The 16261-nt window shown below is 45.2% G+C and overlaps 1 long non-coding RNA gene across 1 annotated transcript; it reads right to left on the reverse strand.

Moving 5' to 3' along the window:
• Positions 1-1235: 1235 nt before the first annotated feature.
• Positions 1236-13433, reverse strand: LOC148152237 (uncharacterized). The gene is made up of 3 exons (XR_015759650.1): positions 13386-13433; positions 12116-12218; positions 1236-1302 (listed from the first exon to the last, which is right to left on the reverse strand). It is a non-coding gene; the product is annotated as an uncharacterized LOC148152237 (long non-coding RNA).
• Between the last annotated feature and the right edge of the window lie 2828 nt (positions 13434-16261).

Raw genomic sequence — 16261 nt, forward strand, 5'->3', positions numbered from 1 at the left:
TACAGGTCCATTGTACCCTGAAGGTTGCTGCACAGGTGGATAGAGTGGTCAAGAAGGCATATAGTATGCTTGCCTTCATTGGACAGGGTATTAAGTATAAGAGCTGGCAAGCCATGTTAAAATTGTACAAGACATTGGTTCGGCCGCATTTAGAATACTGTGTACAGTTCTGGGCGCCACATTACCAAAAGGATGTGGATGCTTTGGAGAGGGTGCAGATGAGGATGTTGCCTGGTATGGAATAGAGGTTGAGTAGGTTCGGTTTATTTTCATTAGAAAAAAAGGAGATTGAGAGGGGACCTGATTGATGTTTACAAAATCATGAAGGGTATAGACAGGGTGGATAGAGACAAACTTTTTCCCAGGGTGAAGGATTCAATAACGAGAGGTCACGCTTTCAAGGTGGGAGGTGGAAAGTTTAAGGGGGATACACGTGGCAAGTACTTCACACAGAGGGTGGTGGGTGTTTGGAACACTTTGCCAGCAGAGGTGGTAGAGGCAGGCATGGTAGATTCATTTAAGATGCGTCTGGACAGATGCATGAGTAGGTGGGGAGCAGAGGGATACAGATGCTTAGGAATTGACCGACAGGTTTAGGCAGTACATTTGGATCGGCTCAGGCTTGGAGGGCCGAAGGGCCTGTTCCTGGGCTGTAAATTTTCTTTGTTCTTTGGATCAAAATCTTGGCACCTCCTACCTTGCAGTATATAGGACTCACCATATGGACTGCAGCAGTTCAAGAAGAGTAGCACCACTTTCTCAAGGGAAACGAGGTATGACCCTACCATTGATACCCACATCCCATGAATAAAGGAATCATTTTTATAAAAATCCCCTTTCTTTCCAATGTACGGTTCATTCAGGAACTAAGAAATTCAAATATTTATCTTTCACAATTGAGATAATATTGTCAAACCTGCACAGGATTTAAAACACATCAAGATGCTGAGAGCCTCAGCTTTTCACATGCCAGAAGTTTCAAAAAGAGCTCAACTTCATTCTGGAATCAAAATTAAATTCTTTTTACATTTGGCTGGACCACAAGATCTTTTCTCATCTACAGAAGAATGTTCTATCTTGACTAATCTCAAAACAAAGTTTGCATAAACAAATCAGTTCCACTTAACCTCATGACATCTTGATGAACACAAGGCCAATTTCCTGAGCAGTGCAGAATTTCAGCTGATGGTCACATTTTTGAGGAGAACAAGCCACCAAGTTTGACCACAGCAGGTTGCCTGCGGGGGTAACCACACTAAAGAAGGTATATTTTCACAAGAATCAGGTGTCATCTTGGAAATACTGAAAGCAAATAAAAACAGCATGTATTGGATAAAAGTGTTAACATGATTCAGGGTAGAACTGATACCTTTGATTCAGTTGGCATTACTGCCACTTGAGCACAAAGTGTAGGCTGACATTCCAATGTTGTGATTCCAACATCACAGGGGGGGTGTCTGGATTCCCAGGGAGACATTATAGCAAAGCTGCCAAACACCAAGAGAATTAAGGGAGATCGACATTTCGGGCAAAAGCCCTTCATCAAGAATAGAGGCAGGAAGCCTCCAGTCCGGGAACCCCGCACTGCCCGATTCCACCTCCTTCCCAAGATCCACAAGCCTGACCACCCTGGCTGACCCATTGTCTCAGCCTGCTCCTGCTCCACTGAACTCATCTCTACCTACCTCGACACTGTCCTATCCCCCCTAGTCCAGGAACTCCCAACATACGTTCGAGACACCACCCACTCCCTCCACCACCTCCAAGACTTCTGTTTCCCTGGCCCTCAACGCCTCATCTTCACCATGGATATCTAATCCCTCTACACCTCCATCCGCCATGACCAGGGCCTCCAAGCCCTCCATTTCTTCCTCTCCCGACGTCCCCAACAGTACCCTTCCACTGACACTCTCAGTCGTTTGGCTGAACTGGTCCTCACCCTTAACAATTTCTCCTTTGAATCCTCTCACTTCCTCCAGACCAAAGGGGTAGCCATGGGCACCTGTATGGGCCCCAGCTATGCCTGTCTCTTTGTTGGCTACATAGAACAGTCCATCTTCCGTAGTTACACAGGCACCACTCCCCACCTCTTCCTCCACTACATTGATGACTGCATTGGTGCCAACTCGTGCTCCCACGAGGAGGTTGAGCAATTCATCAACTTCACCAACACATTCCACCCTGACCTTAAATTTACCTGGACCATCTCTGACACCTCCCTCCCCTTCCTGGACCTCTCCATCTCCATTAATGATGACCGACTTGACACCAACCTTTTTTATATACGCACCGACTCCCACAGCTACCTGGATTACACCTCTTCCCACCCTACCTCCTGCAAAAGTTCCATCCGGTATTCCCAATTCCTCCGCCGTATCTGCTCCCAGGAGCACCAGTTCCACCACAGAACACACCAGATGGCCTCCTTCATTAGAGACCGCAATTTCCCTTCCCACGTGGTTAAAGATGCCCTCCAACGCATCTCGTCTACATCCTGCACCTCCACCCTCAGACCCCACCCCTCCAACCGTAACAAGGACAGAACCCCCTTGGTGCTCACCTTCCACCCTACCAACCTTCGCATAAACCAAATCATCCGCCGACATTTCCGCCACTCCAAACGGACCCCACCACCAGGGATATATTTCCCTCCCCACCCCTTTCCGCTTTCCGCAAAGACCGTTCCATCCGTGACTACCTGGTCAGGCCCACACCCCCCTACAGCCCACCCTCCCATCCTGGCACCTTCCCCTGCCACCCGCAGGAATTGCAAAACCTGCGCCCACACCTCCTCCCTCACCTCTATCCAAGGCCCCAAAGGAACCTTCCACATCCATCAAAGTTTCACCTGCACATCCACCAATATCATTTATTGTATCCGTTGCTCCTGATGTAGTCTCCTGTACAATGGGGAGACTGGACGCCTCCCGGGAACATCTCCGAGACACCCGCACCAATCAACCACACCGCCCCGTGGCCCAACATTTCAATTCCCCCTCCCACTCTGCCGAAGACATGCAAGTCCTGGGCCTCCTTCACTGCCGCTCCCTCCCCACCCGATGCCTGGAGGAAGAACACCTCATGCTGAGCCTCGGAACACTTCAAATCCAGGGCATCAATGTGGACTTCAGCAGTTTTCTCATTTCCCCTCCCCCCACCTTACCTCAGTTCCAAACTTCCAGCTCAGCACTGTCCCCATGACCTGTCCTTCCTGCCAATCTTCCTTCCCACCTATCCACTCCACCCTCCTCTCTGACCTATCACCTCCATCCCCACCCCCATTCACCTATTGTACTCTTTGCTACCTTCTCCCCAGCCCCACTCTCACCCATTTACCTCTCTACCCTGGAGGCTTCCTGTCTCTATTCCTGATGAAGGGCTTTTGCCCGAAACATTGATTTTCCTGCTCCTTGGATTCTTCCTGACCTGCTGTGCTTTTCCAGCACCACTCTGACCTAAACTCTGGTTTCCAGCATCTGCAGTCCTCACTTTTACCAAGAGTATTAAGTCATAATAGAATAATGTGGAAGCAAGTATCTTGGTTGTTTTTTTAAGAAGTTATTTATTCTATATTCTCCTCTTTCTCATTCGTCAGTGCCATTCAACATTTCCCAGAGTTCCTGTGATGATACTAATAATCTGTTTCTTAGAAGTCCCCGCACGCGCTCATTGATGGATAACTTATATTTTTGGTTTAGCTTTCCTTCCCATACAGAAACTCTTTGACTTTCTATTTTCCTCTGATGGCAGGGGTAGGTTAAGAAGCTCATTATATACAAGTACATTAAGGATTAGATTAGAATACAGGCCCTTCAGCCCAACAAATCCACACTGACCCACCGAAGCGCAACCCACCCATACCCCTACATTTACCCCTTACCTAACACTACGGGCAATTTAGCATGGCCAATTCACCTGACCTGCACATCTTTGGACTGTGGGAAGAAACCGGAGCACCCGGAGGAAACCCACACAAATGGATAAAAGGATAAATTTTATAAGTACATTAGGTATAACAGTATAACGAGGGAAAGAGTAAGGACCACTAAGAACCAAAGCGATATTTTGTGCATAGACCAGAATAGGTAGAATTAGAATTTTAGAATATCCTTTATTGTCACATATACTCAATGAATGTAGTGAAAAGTTTATACGTCGCCAATCTAGATACCAAGGTACCGAGGTACAGTTTCTTTAGTTACAAGATTTTAAGACAACTCAGAAATAAAATGTCCAACTTTACAGAAAAGGGTTCAAGACAGCAGACTAAGCTGGCACCTAGCTTCCAGCCCACACCAGGCCCTGGCTCCACCCTGCTCCAGCAATACAGCACTCTGGGAGATCGCTGCTGGAGGCCGGGAGTCAAAGAGGAAAACAATGGAGAAGAAGAGAAAAACCACTAGGAGGAAGAAGAAGAGAAGAAAAGGAAGAGAAGAAGAAGAGGGGCAGAGTCGGTGAACTGTGGCTGGAGCATCCTACTTCGCCGCCATCTTGCAACACAAGGTTTTAAATTAATACTTTGTTTTGGTGTTTGCTTGTGAGAGGATCAATATTGACATAGAAATCAGGAGAGGACTATGATATACTTAATCAAATTAGCATAGACCGAGTGGAAGTTCTGAGAGGCTTAAAAGGCTTAAAAGTAAACCTTTTGATGCGATGAAATGTACCCCTGCTGTTGAGTAAGGCAAGGGAGGAAACAGCAGGGGCACTGGCAATAATTCTTAACACCTCTCTGTCCCTAGGAGAGATGCCAGAGAACTGGCAGACAGCCAATATGGTATTGTTATTCAAGAAGGAAGTAAGGGATAAACCAGGAAGCTATAGGCCAGTCAGTCTAACCTCAGTGGTGGGGTAACTTAAAAGGAATCCCAAGGGTAAAAATTAATCTGCGCTTGGAGAGATAGAGAGTAATCAAGAAAAGTCAACAAGGTTTTCTCAAGGTTTTGTTATGTCTAACCAATTTGATTGAATTTCTGGAAGAGGTGACTTGGTGTGTAGATGAGGGCAATACATTTGAAGTCATCTACTTGGTCCCACAGAGGAAACTATTAATAAAGGTAAAGCCCACAGGATTCAAGAAAATTTGGCTAATTGAATCCAGAGTTAATTGAGTGGCAGAAAACAAAGAGAGATATCAAGGTTGTTTTCTGACTGGAAACCTGTGTCCATTGGCACCATTATTAGAGGCCTTTCAGTTTGTGGTTTACATAAACAGTTTAGACTTGAATGTACGATGATTGATCAGTAAGTTTGCAGATGATACAAACATTTTTGGGATGATAAATAATGGGGAGGATAGCCTTAGATTACAGGAGGATATAGATGGGCTGGTCAGATGGGCTGAATAATGGTAAATGAAATTCAATCTGGATGATTCTGAGGTGATGCATTTGGACAGGACAAAAAAGGCAAGGGAATACATGACAAATGGTAGGATCCTGCGAAGAATCAAGGATCAGAGAGATCTTGGCATGCATGCCCACTATTCACTTAAGGTAGTAGGACAGATAAGTGATAAAGAAAGCAAATGGATACTTCCTTTTATTAACTGAGACGTACAGTTTAAGAGCCAGGAGGTTATGCTGAAAGTATTTAAATTGTTGGTTGGGCCACCACGAGAGTATTATGTGCAGTTCTGGAATCCACATTATAGCTGGGATGTGATAATACCGTAAAGGGTTAGGAGATTTATCAGGATATTACCTAGGTTGGAGAGAGATAGATGTGAAGACACATTGGACAGATTGTAGTTGTTTTGCTTGGAATAGAGGAGGCTGAAGTGGGACATGATTGCAATGTATAAAATTCTGATGGGCATGGATAGGATGGACATGAAGGAACTTTTCCCCTTGATAGAGAGACCAATAACCAGGAGGCATAGATTTAAAGTAAAGGGCAAAAGGTTTAGAGGTAATATGAGTAAAATGTTGTCACCCAGCGGGTGGTGGGAATCTGGAACTTGCTGCCTGTAAGGGTGGTAGACAGAGAACACCTCATAATATTTAAGAATTATTTAGAAATGCACTTGTGATGTCGAAGCATACAAGGCTATGGGCCATGTGCAAGAAAATGGGATTAGAAAAGATAGGTGCTTGGTTTTGACTGATTGCAGATTCAATGGGCCGAAGGGCCTTTTTCTATGCTGTATACCTCTATGACTTTACGACTCACTATGTGTGCTATTTCTGAGCATCTACTTGTAATATCTTTATTTGTAATACCCGTTTAATGTAAATAACCAATATCCTAGCATACACATTTTGTGGAATGATCGAAGTTATTAACTACAATGGCAGGCAGAGGGGGAGTTAAATAATGTCCTTAAGAAATGAATAGAAGACCCCAGGTTCATCCTCAGTCTGTGTTGAGTGAGACAATCTGAGTAACAGTTGGGGCTGACTAAAGAACCAGGTGCAAAGCCTTAAAATTAGGGAGGGGGGGGGGGGGCCAGGTTTAGGACTGAGTTGAGGAGGAACTTCTTCACCCAAAGGGTTGTGAATCTGTGCAATTCCCTGCTCAGCGAAGCAGTTGAGGCTGTTTCATTGTATATTTTTAAGGCAAAGATAGATTTTTGAACAATAAAGGAATTAAAGGTTTTGGTGAGCGGATGGGTAAGTGGAACTGAGTCCATGAAAAGAGCAGCCATGATCTTATTAAATGGCAGAGCGGGCTGGATGGGCCAGATGTTGAGAGTGTGTTACTAGAAAAGCACAGCAGGTCAGGCAGCATCCGAACAGCAGGAAAATCAATGTTGCGGGCTGGAGCCCTTCACCAGGAATGAGGCTGGAAGCCTCGGGGGTGGGAGATAAATGGGAGGGATGGGGCTGGGGAGAAGGTAGCTGGGAGTGCAGTGGTTGGTTGGAGGTAGGGGTAAAGGTGAAAGGTTGGAGAGGAGGGTGGATCGGATAGGTGGGAAGGAAGATGGACAGGTGGGACAGGTCATGAGGATGGTGCTGAGCTATAAGGTTGGAACTGGGGTAAGGTGTTGGGAGGGGAAATGAGGAAACTGGTGAAGTCCACATTGATGCCCTGGGGTTGAAGGGTCCCGAGGCAGAAGATGAGGCGTTCTTCCTCCAGGCATCGGGTGGTAAGGGAGTGGTGGTGGAGGAGGCCCAGGACCTCCATGTCCTCGGCAGTGTGGGAGGGGGAGTTGAAATGTTGGGCCACGGGGTGGTGAGGTTGATTGGTGCGGGTGTCCCAGAGATGTTCTCTAAAGTGCTCTGCGAGAAGGTGTCCGGTCTCCCCAATGTACAGGAAACCGCATGGGGAGCAATGAATACAGTAAATGACGTGTGGAAGTACAGGTGAAATTTTGATGGATGTGGAAGGCTCCTTTGGGGCCTTGGATGGAGGTGAGAGGGGAGGTGTGGGCACAGGTTTTGCAATTCTTGCTGTGGCAGGGAAAGATGCCAGAAGGGGAGTGTGGGTTGTTAGGAGGCATGGACCTGACCAGGTAATTGCGGAGAGAACGGTCTTTGCGGAAAGCAGATGGGGTGGGGAGGGAAATATATCTCTGGTGGTGGGGTCTGTTTGTATATAGCAGAAATTTCAGCGGATGATACGGTTTATGTGGAGGTCGGAGGGGTGGAAGGTAAGGACCAGGGGGGTTCTGTCCTTGTTGTTGTTGGAGGGATGAGATTCAAGAGCAGAGGAGCGGGATGTGGATGAGATGTGTTGGAGGGCATCTTCAACCACATGGGAGGGAAAATTTCAGTCTTTAAAGAAGGAGGCCATCCGGTGTGTTCTGTGGTGGAACTGGTCCTCCTGGGAGCAGATATGGCGGAGGCGGAGGAATTGGGAATACGGAATGGCATTTTTACAGGAGGTAGGTTGAGTGGAGGTGTAATCCAGGTAGCTGTGGGAGTCAGTGGGTTTGTAAAAAATGTCACTGTTGAGTCAGTCCTCGTGGATGGAGATGGAGAGGTCTAGGAAGGGGAGGGAAGTGTCAGAGATGGTCCAGGTTGATTTAAGGTTGAGGTGAAATGTTTTGGTCAAGGTGATGATCTGTTCGACTTCCTCATGGGAGTGCGAGGTGGCGCCGATGCAGTCATCAATGTAACAAAGGAAGAGGTGGGGAGTGGTGCCGATGTAAATCCGGAAGATGGACTATTCTAGGGGAAATGTCCTTCCTCATTACCTGCCTCCAGAAAAAAATGCTCAGGCCCCAGCTATGTAGAACAGTTCATCAACTTTACCAACACATTCCACCCGGACCTTAAATTCATCTGCACCATCTCTGACATCTCCCTCCCCTTCCTAGACCTCTCCATCTCCATCCATGAGGACCGGCTCAACACTAACATTTTTTTACAATCCCACTGACTCCCACAGCTATCTGGATGACACCTCTTCCCATCCTACCTCCTGCAAAAGTGCCATCCCTTATTCCCAATTCCTCCATCTCTGCCGCATCTGCTCCCAGGAGGACCAGTTTCATCACAGAACACACCAGATGGCTTCCATCTTTAAAGACCGAAAGTTCCCCTCCAACGTGGTTGAAGATGTCCTCCAATGCATTTCATCCATGTTCTGCACCTGCTCCCTCAAACCCCACCCCTCCAACTGTAACAAGGACAGAATCCCCCGGTCCTTACCTTCCACCCTACCCATCTTCGCATAAACCGCATCATCTGCCAACATTTCCGCCACCTCCAAACGGACCCCACCACCAGGGATATATTTCCCTCCCCACCCCATCTGCTTTCCACAAAGACCATTCCCTCCGCAACTACCTGGTCAGGTCCATGCCTCCTAACAACCCACCCTCCCCTTCTGGCATCTTCCCCTGCCACCGCAGGAATTGCAAAACCTGTGCCCACACCTGCCACCCTCACCTCCATCCAAGGCCCCAAAGGAGCCTTCCACATCCATCAAAGTTTCACCTGCACTTCCACACATGTCACTTATTGTATCCGTTGCTCCTGATGCTGTCTCCTCTACATATGGGAGACCAGACACCTTCTCGCAGAGCGCTTTAGGGAACATCTCTGGGACACCCGCACCAATCAACCCTACCATCCAGTGGCTGAACATTTCAACTCCCCCTCCCACTCTGCTCAGGACATGCAGGTCCTGGGCCTCCTCCACTGCCACTCCCTTACCACCCGATGCCTGGAGGAAGAACACCTTATCTTCCGCCTCGGGACCCTTCAACCCCAGGGCATCAATATGGACTTCATTTCCCCTCCCCCCCACCTTACCCCAGTTCCAAACTTCCAGCTCAGCGCCCGCCCTCATGACCTGTCCCACCTGTCAATCTTCCTTTCCACCTATCCTCTCCACCCTCCTCTCTGACCTTTACCCCCACCTCCATCCACCTCTCAGCTATCTTCTTTCCAGACCCACCCCCTCCCATTTCCCTCTCCACCCCTGAGGCTCCCAGCCTCAGTCCTGATGAAGAGCTCTGGCCTGAAACATGGATTTTCCTGCTGTTCAGATGCTGCTAGACCTGCTGTGCTTTTCCAGCAACATACTCTCAACATCTGCAGACCTCACTGTCTCCTTGTTGGGCCAGATGGCCTACTCCTGCACATATTTCTTATATACTTACATAATACGAATGACTTCTCAACCACAGAACTGAGGCATGAGAAATCAGATAGGATTTCCATACGGTCATAACTCTGATGACTCAGAAAATTAACTGATTAAGGTCTGTTGAAGACAGAGTTGGTACACTGGGATGGTGATGACCTGTGCAATAGTATAGTGTTCCGTCATTCATTGTCGACACAATGAAGAATGTATATTTGGTGAGACGCGCAAGCAACAGCTGTGGAATTGCTACTACATTGAGGAGTTACTGTCATCTGGGGCAGTAAGCTGGAATATTTACATAAATTTGAAGGGAAAATATTAGCAAGGAAGAATAGACCACAATTAAAGGTTAACATCTGGAAAAGTACAACTGTCCACGTACGGAACCACAGCTGCAGCATTTTCAATCCCAATGGTGCCAATCAAAACATAATTATAATTCTTTCGAACAAAGCTGACGAAAGAGTGTCCCCTGACAGTATCAAGATTTCCTTCCTACAGAAAACACGGACTGACAATATTTTCAATTCGGTTTCGCTATGTTAGCCATAGGTCTTAGTTTTTCAGTATGTTTTTCTAGTGTTTCAACATTCTATTCTATAACAATGCTGCTTACCTAATCTTCAACCCCTCCCTTCCCCTTCCCTAACGTCCTCCTGTGCATCTCCCATTATCAGCATTCTTTTTCTTAGTTATGTCCTATAAACACTTCCACCTCCCCAGTCACTCTCCCCTGGGCTATCAACTCAACGTTTAACATTTGGCACAAAATCAGGCAAGCTGTTCAAATAATGGAAACTATAATTAACCCACCATTATTAGATGATTATTCATTGCACATTAATTCAATGGAAGTGACGGCTTTTAGCTGGTGTTCAATAAATGGGAACAGACAACTGTGCTGAGACATTAGGAGATGCATGCTTGTAATATGGACCTCTGTAAATAAATGCTCCAAAATTATCGAAAGATTAGGCTTCCTGTTCTCCACCACCCGTCCACATAGAACAGAATACAGATGCCCACAGATGTTGTTGGATAGAGGGGTAAGAGGAACAAGTGACCACTTCAGAAATGTGGGATCTCCCATTAATGTCAGTCTCCAGTATCGGTAGCACATAGATCAAGTAGATCAAAAACGTACAACATATGTGTGACTGAGTATTGGATGCTGAATCTTATAAATAAATGAAAATCTACAAAAGTCAGAAAGTTGTGCTCAACATATAATGTTGTAGTTTGATCCCAGGTGGCATATTGTATCCATCATAGAATCGCTACAGTGTGGAAGCAGGTCATTCAGACCGCTGAGTCCACACTGAACCTCCAAAGAGCATCCCAGCCAGACCCAGACCGTCTCCCGATCCCTGTAACCCTGCATTTCGCGTGGCTAATCCATCTAACCTGTACACCTTTGGACTGTGAGAGAAAATCAGAGCATCTAGAGGAAACCCAAGTAGACGCAGGGAGAACGCACAAACTCCACACAGGCAATCGCCCAAGGCTGGAATCAAACCTGGGTCCCTGGTACAGTGAAGGACCAATTCACCCCAATTACTGAGTCCATTCTTAAGCTTTGGAAGGTAGTGAAGAATTTAGAAAGGGTAGTTTTGTGAGTCCAGTATGTTGATGGTGAGGTTCTAAAATTTGAATTGAGGCTGTTGTCAGAAGCAACAAGTATATGTAGATTTTTATTAATCACAAAATGGCTTTTCAATTTAAAATAATATCACAAAATGGTTGCAAGTAATGATTTGACTCTGTGAACTTGTGCGACTGCTTTGCTGAGTTAAGCTAAATAAGAGAATACAATAGATTTTTCAGAATATGAATTATAAGACAGTGATTTGATATTTGAACTGACCTTGAACTAGCAAATATGGGGTGATTCTGTGCGTATAACCGGAAATATCACTGGATTAGCCTGTTGTCAATCATGGCACCTTATGATAAGTGATTGGTCTTTTCTTGTAATTAAGGCTGTACTATCTCTCAAAAACATATAAATAATGTGTAATTTTTGAATGTGATTGCACCATTTCTCCGCGGAACACAGAAGTTTTAATCTCTGTGTTGCAGGACAAATCTGCACCAAGCTGCCTTAATTTATTATACTTGTAACCTTGCTTTAAACAGACAGTACTCCTTGTAATTCTTTTGATCAATCCGGAGACCAAGAGGCCCTGCAAGGGGGTCTAGATCTTCAGTGGCGGAAGACAATATTCCAAAAATGGGATTTAGCAAAAGGGAAAGATCAGTCCATTCAATCAGTAATTGGAAATGAGCGCCCTGGTTGTCAGGAGCTCTGTTTTTGAGGCAGGCGTGTCAGTTACTGGTTTTTCCTGCTGCGTAGGCAGCTAAAAGCAGAACAATTAAAACCAAGGATTCTCGAGAGACCTGAACTTGAAAGACACAGATTTTTCAATGTGCAGTGATTAGATAAGCCATGGTCTTATTGAAAGTTGCAACAGGCCGAAGGAGCCAAGAGGCCTATTTGTGCTCCTAACTGGAGTGATTGTATACAGTATTGATGAGACTCCATCTGGATTACTGTGTGCAGATTTCATTGCCTTACCTTGCACCATCCATAACAGGTGTAGGAAGAAGTTCACTGGATGCACTCCTGGATTAAGGGGATTATCCAATGAGATGAGATTGTGTCGACTCCACCTACATTCCTAGGAGTTCAGAACAATGAGAGATGATCTCATCACATTTAATAAAACAATTCAAGGACATGACAGAACGGGCATGTTTCTCACACAGTTTTGGAAAAAGTGTTGGTCATTTAAGGTTGAGGTGTGGAGAAATTTTTTTCATTTCGAGGATTGTGAATTACCTCAGAGGCCTATGGAAACTCAAGTTATTGGGTGTATTTATGACAGAGGTCATTTGGATTTTGGATACTAAAGGAATCAAAAGATAGACTAGACCAATTGAACAGCCTTTTGGTACGCTGTTATCTTTCCCATTCAGAAGGGTGGAGTTGAGAGAAAAGGTCATTTGATGTTACTGAATTGCAGAGCAGGCTTGAAAGATTGAATAGTCTACTTCTTCTCCTGTTGTACATGATTTTAAACCGTTCCCTTCTTTTGATTAAGAGTCCAACTGAGTGTCAAGGGATATCTTCCGCGCCAGATGATGCACTATGCACTCAACACACTGGGATCTTCCCTTCACAAAAGATGTCACCTTACTATTAAATAACTGGGTGCCAAATGGTCCTGTTTGATTCAGGTCCCAAAACAATCCATGTCATTAAGTCATAGACTCATACAGCAAAGAAACACAGCATTTGCCCCAGTTCATCAATGCCAACCAGGTATGCAAACTTAACTAGTCCCATTTGCCTGCACGTCGTCCCTATCCCGCGAAAGCTTTCATTTTCCTGTCCCTGTCCAAATGTCCTTTGCTGTAAATTAGGTTCAGGCTAGTTGGATTTGGGGGATTAATCAGGAAATGTGATGGTGTACTGGTAATGTCACGAGACTAGTAACCTAGATCTCCACCTTAAAGCTTTTCCTTACTCATTCACAGGATGTGATTGTCACAGACTGGGCCAGCATTTATTATCAATCTCTATTGCCCTAGAGAAGGTGTTGGTGAGCTGCTTTCTTGAACCACTGCTGTCCATTTGCTGTGGGTAGTAACTGGGGACATGGGACATTGAATCCCACCACATCAGCTGGTGAAATTTGAATTCAATAAAAATCTGGATAAAAAGCTAGTCTAAGGTCTACCAATGGCCACTGTGTTGTCACCACTACTCCCCACATCCCCTTCCTTTCAAATAAACTGAAGCCAATCATATTTCAGGGAAATTTCTCCTCCAGTTAGAGTCATACCTGCACGTAGGAAGATGGTTGTGGTTGTTGGAGGTCAGTCATCTCAGCTCCAGGACATCTCTGTAGGAATTCCTCAGGGCAATGTCCTCGGCCCAACTATCTTCAGCTGCTTTATCAATGGCCTTCCCTCCAGCACAAGGTCAGAAATGGGGATATTCACTAATTATTACACAATGTTCAACACCACTGACGATTCCTCGGGTACTGAAGCAGTCCATATCAAATGTAACAAGACCTGGTTCCCTAGATAAGTGGTAAGAAACATTTGTGACTAGCTACAATGCGAGAGAACTTAACTATTTGAAATTCAAAGATATTACCACAACTGAATCCCACTTTTCAAACCCTGAAGGTTAGCATTGGCCAGGGACTGAACTGAACCAGCAATATAAATATTGTGGGTACAGGACAGGCCAAAGGTTGAGATTCTGTGTCAAGCAACTCATCTCCTGATTCTCAAAGTCTGTCCACCAAGTCCAAGACACAAGCCAGAAGTGTGATGAAATACTCTCCACCTACACAGATGAGCGGGTTCAACTATGCTCAAGATGTTGGACACAGTCAAGGAAAAGGCAACCCATTTGATGGAGCACCCCATTTACCAAATTAAATATTTATTCCCTCCACCAATGAAGCACATTGGTAGCAATGTATACCATCCACAAGATGCTCTGTATCAATTTGCCCAGGCTCCATTGATGGCACATTTCAAAGCCTGACCTCTACAAGGAGAAGGGCACCAGTTGCATGGGCCACATCCTCACTTGGAAATATATCCCATTAGCGTTGCTAGGTGTACGATAGTTGGGCCCATCAGATTCTTAAAGGAATATCTCTTTACAGTAGCCACCAGGGCCAGACATGAAATGTTTTAGCTCACCAGGGTAGATTTTCAGGCCCTATACACTGAATTATATCATGATGCACTCAGACATTAAGGCGATCCAAAAAAGGAATCTGTTAATAATGTAACTTCAGTCCCCTGAAAAAGTGCTGACTTTCACTTTGCCACTTTTTCCATTCGGTAGTAAAGTTCATATTCATTCACTTTAAAGCTGTTCCAGTAGTGTAAAGTGAACCATCTGGCTAAAGGACAGGAGAAATTCCTAAAGACTGTCCTTGGAAATGCATTGTGCTTTCCCAAAATATTCCAGCATGTGGCAGATATTTCAACAACACGATGAAGGTATGAGAAATGAACAAATGGATTGAGCAGCTCAGCAATTTTAATCAGGATATGACAAATATTTTTTGCATCTGTTTGTTGCATAAAGGAAAATTCTACAAACAGGATAGCATTGCCCAGGCAGATGTACTCAATCTTAAGGAAGAAATGTTTAATTGTGTGGCAGCTCAGAGTCAACCTGTAAGCTCTGGTTTCCTGGCTGTACACTGATGCTGCACTTTCCATCAATGTCTTTTTGTGCTTTAATCATATTTCTCCCGTTGTTTGTCTTGGGTGTCTTGCAGAATGGTTGTGCCCTTTTGAAATAGGAGAAAGTGAGGACGGCAGATTCTGGAGATCAGAGTGGAGAGTGGAGACCTGCTGGAAAAGCACAGCAGGTCAGGCAGCATCCGAGGACCATTCCTGAGGAAGGGCTCCTGCCTGAAACGTCGATTCTCCTGCTCCTCGGATGCTGCATGACCTGCTGTGCTTTTCCAGCACCATACACTCTCAACACTTTTGAAATAGGGCAGGACTCACAAACTGAAACACTAAAATTTACAAAGTGAAAATATTGAGGATAGTGATGGAACTGGGCTGAACTTTTTCTTATACCTGAATCAGAGTTGTGTTGAGTTTGTTTCTTGAAGAACTTTTCAACATGAAGCCTGAGTTCTCTCACCATATTAATTAGCTGCCCTGCTCCTAAAGTATTTCTCATCCCCCAGTGAAGAGAGGATCCTGACCCTATCCACCAAGAGCAACAGAATGAACATGTCCAGCATGGATATCAGAAATGGCTCTTTACTTGACTGAGGACCACTCCCCTTGAGACATGGCCATTTGGTTGAAACACTTGCAGTGTATTTGCCATATAAGTTGGTAGCAGGTGCTATAGTTGTGAGATTGACATTGCGCAGGAGTTGAGAGGTCATGTTGCAGCAGTACAGGACATTGGTTAGGCCACTTTTTGAATATTGTGTGCAATTCTGGTCTCTTTCCTATCAGAAAGATGTTGTGAGACTTGAAAGAGTTCAGAAAAGATTTACAAGGATGTTGCCAGGGTTGGAGGGAGAGGTTGAATAGGCTAGGGATTGTTTTCCCTGGAGCATCGGAGGCTGAGGGGGTGACCTTATAGCAGTTTATAAAATTATGAGGGTCATGAGTAGGGTAAATAGACAAGGTCTTTTCCCTGATATGGGGGAAACAAGGGCGATATGAGAAAAGATTTTACACAGCGAATAATTGGGCACTGCCTGGAAATATGGTGGAAGCAGGATCAATTGAAATGTTCAAGAGGACATTGGGATGATTACTTGGATAAAAATGATGTGCAAGGGTACGGGGAAAAGGCAAGAGGTTGGTATTAAGTAATGATGCTTGTTTGAATAACTAGTGCAGGGTCAATGGGCCAACCGGCCTCCTTCGGTGCCATAGCGATTAATAAGCCAAGGTTAATTAGCAGTGAGGGAAATAATTACGATAGTCCATGCTAACATTCCTCTCATATTCAATAATGGATTTCATTTCGACATTCAGGATTCAGTTGAAAATTATGCCTTTTTGGATTTCATGGCAAGAAGGGCGTCGTTGAATGTCTCCCTGATGTTTCCAAACCTCTCGCCCTGACCCATATCATTCAGAGGCTGGGGACACTCTCCCCAAAGTTAGCATTGAGTCCATTAAGACTCCTCTACAGAACTGAAGGGGC

This window comes from Chiloscyllium plagiosum, unplaced genomic scaffold, assembly GCF_037043375.1.
Source record: "Chiloscyllium plagiosum isolate Xiang-an unplaced genomic scaffold, Cpla_swu_hap1 HiC_scaffold_1, whole genome shotgun sequence".
NCBI classification, from domain to species: domain Eukaryota; kingdom Metazoa; phylum Chordata; class Chondrichthyes; order Orectolobiformes; family Hemiscylliidae; genus Chiloscyllium; species Chiloscyllium plagiosum.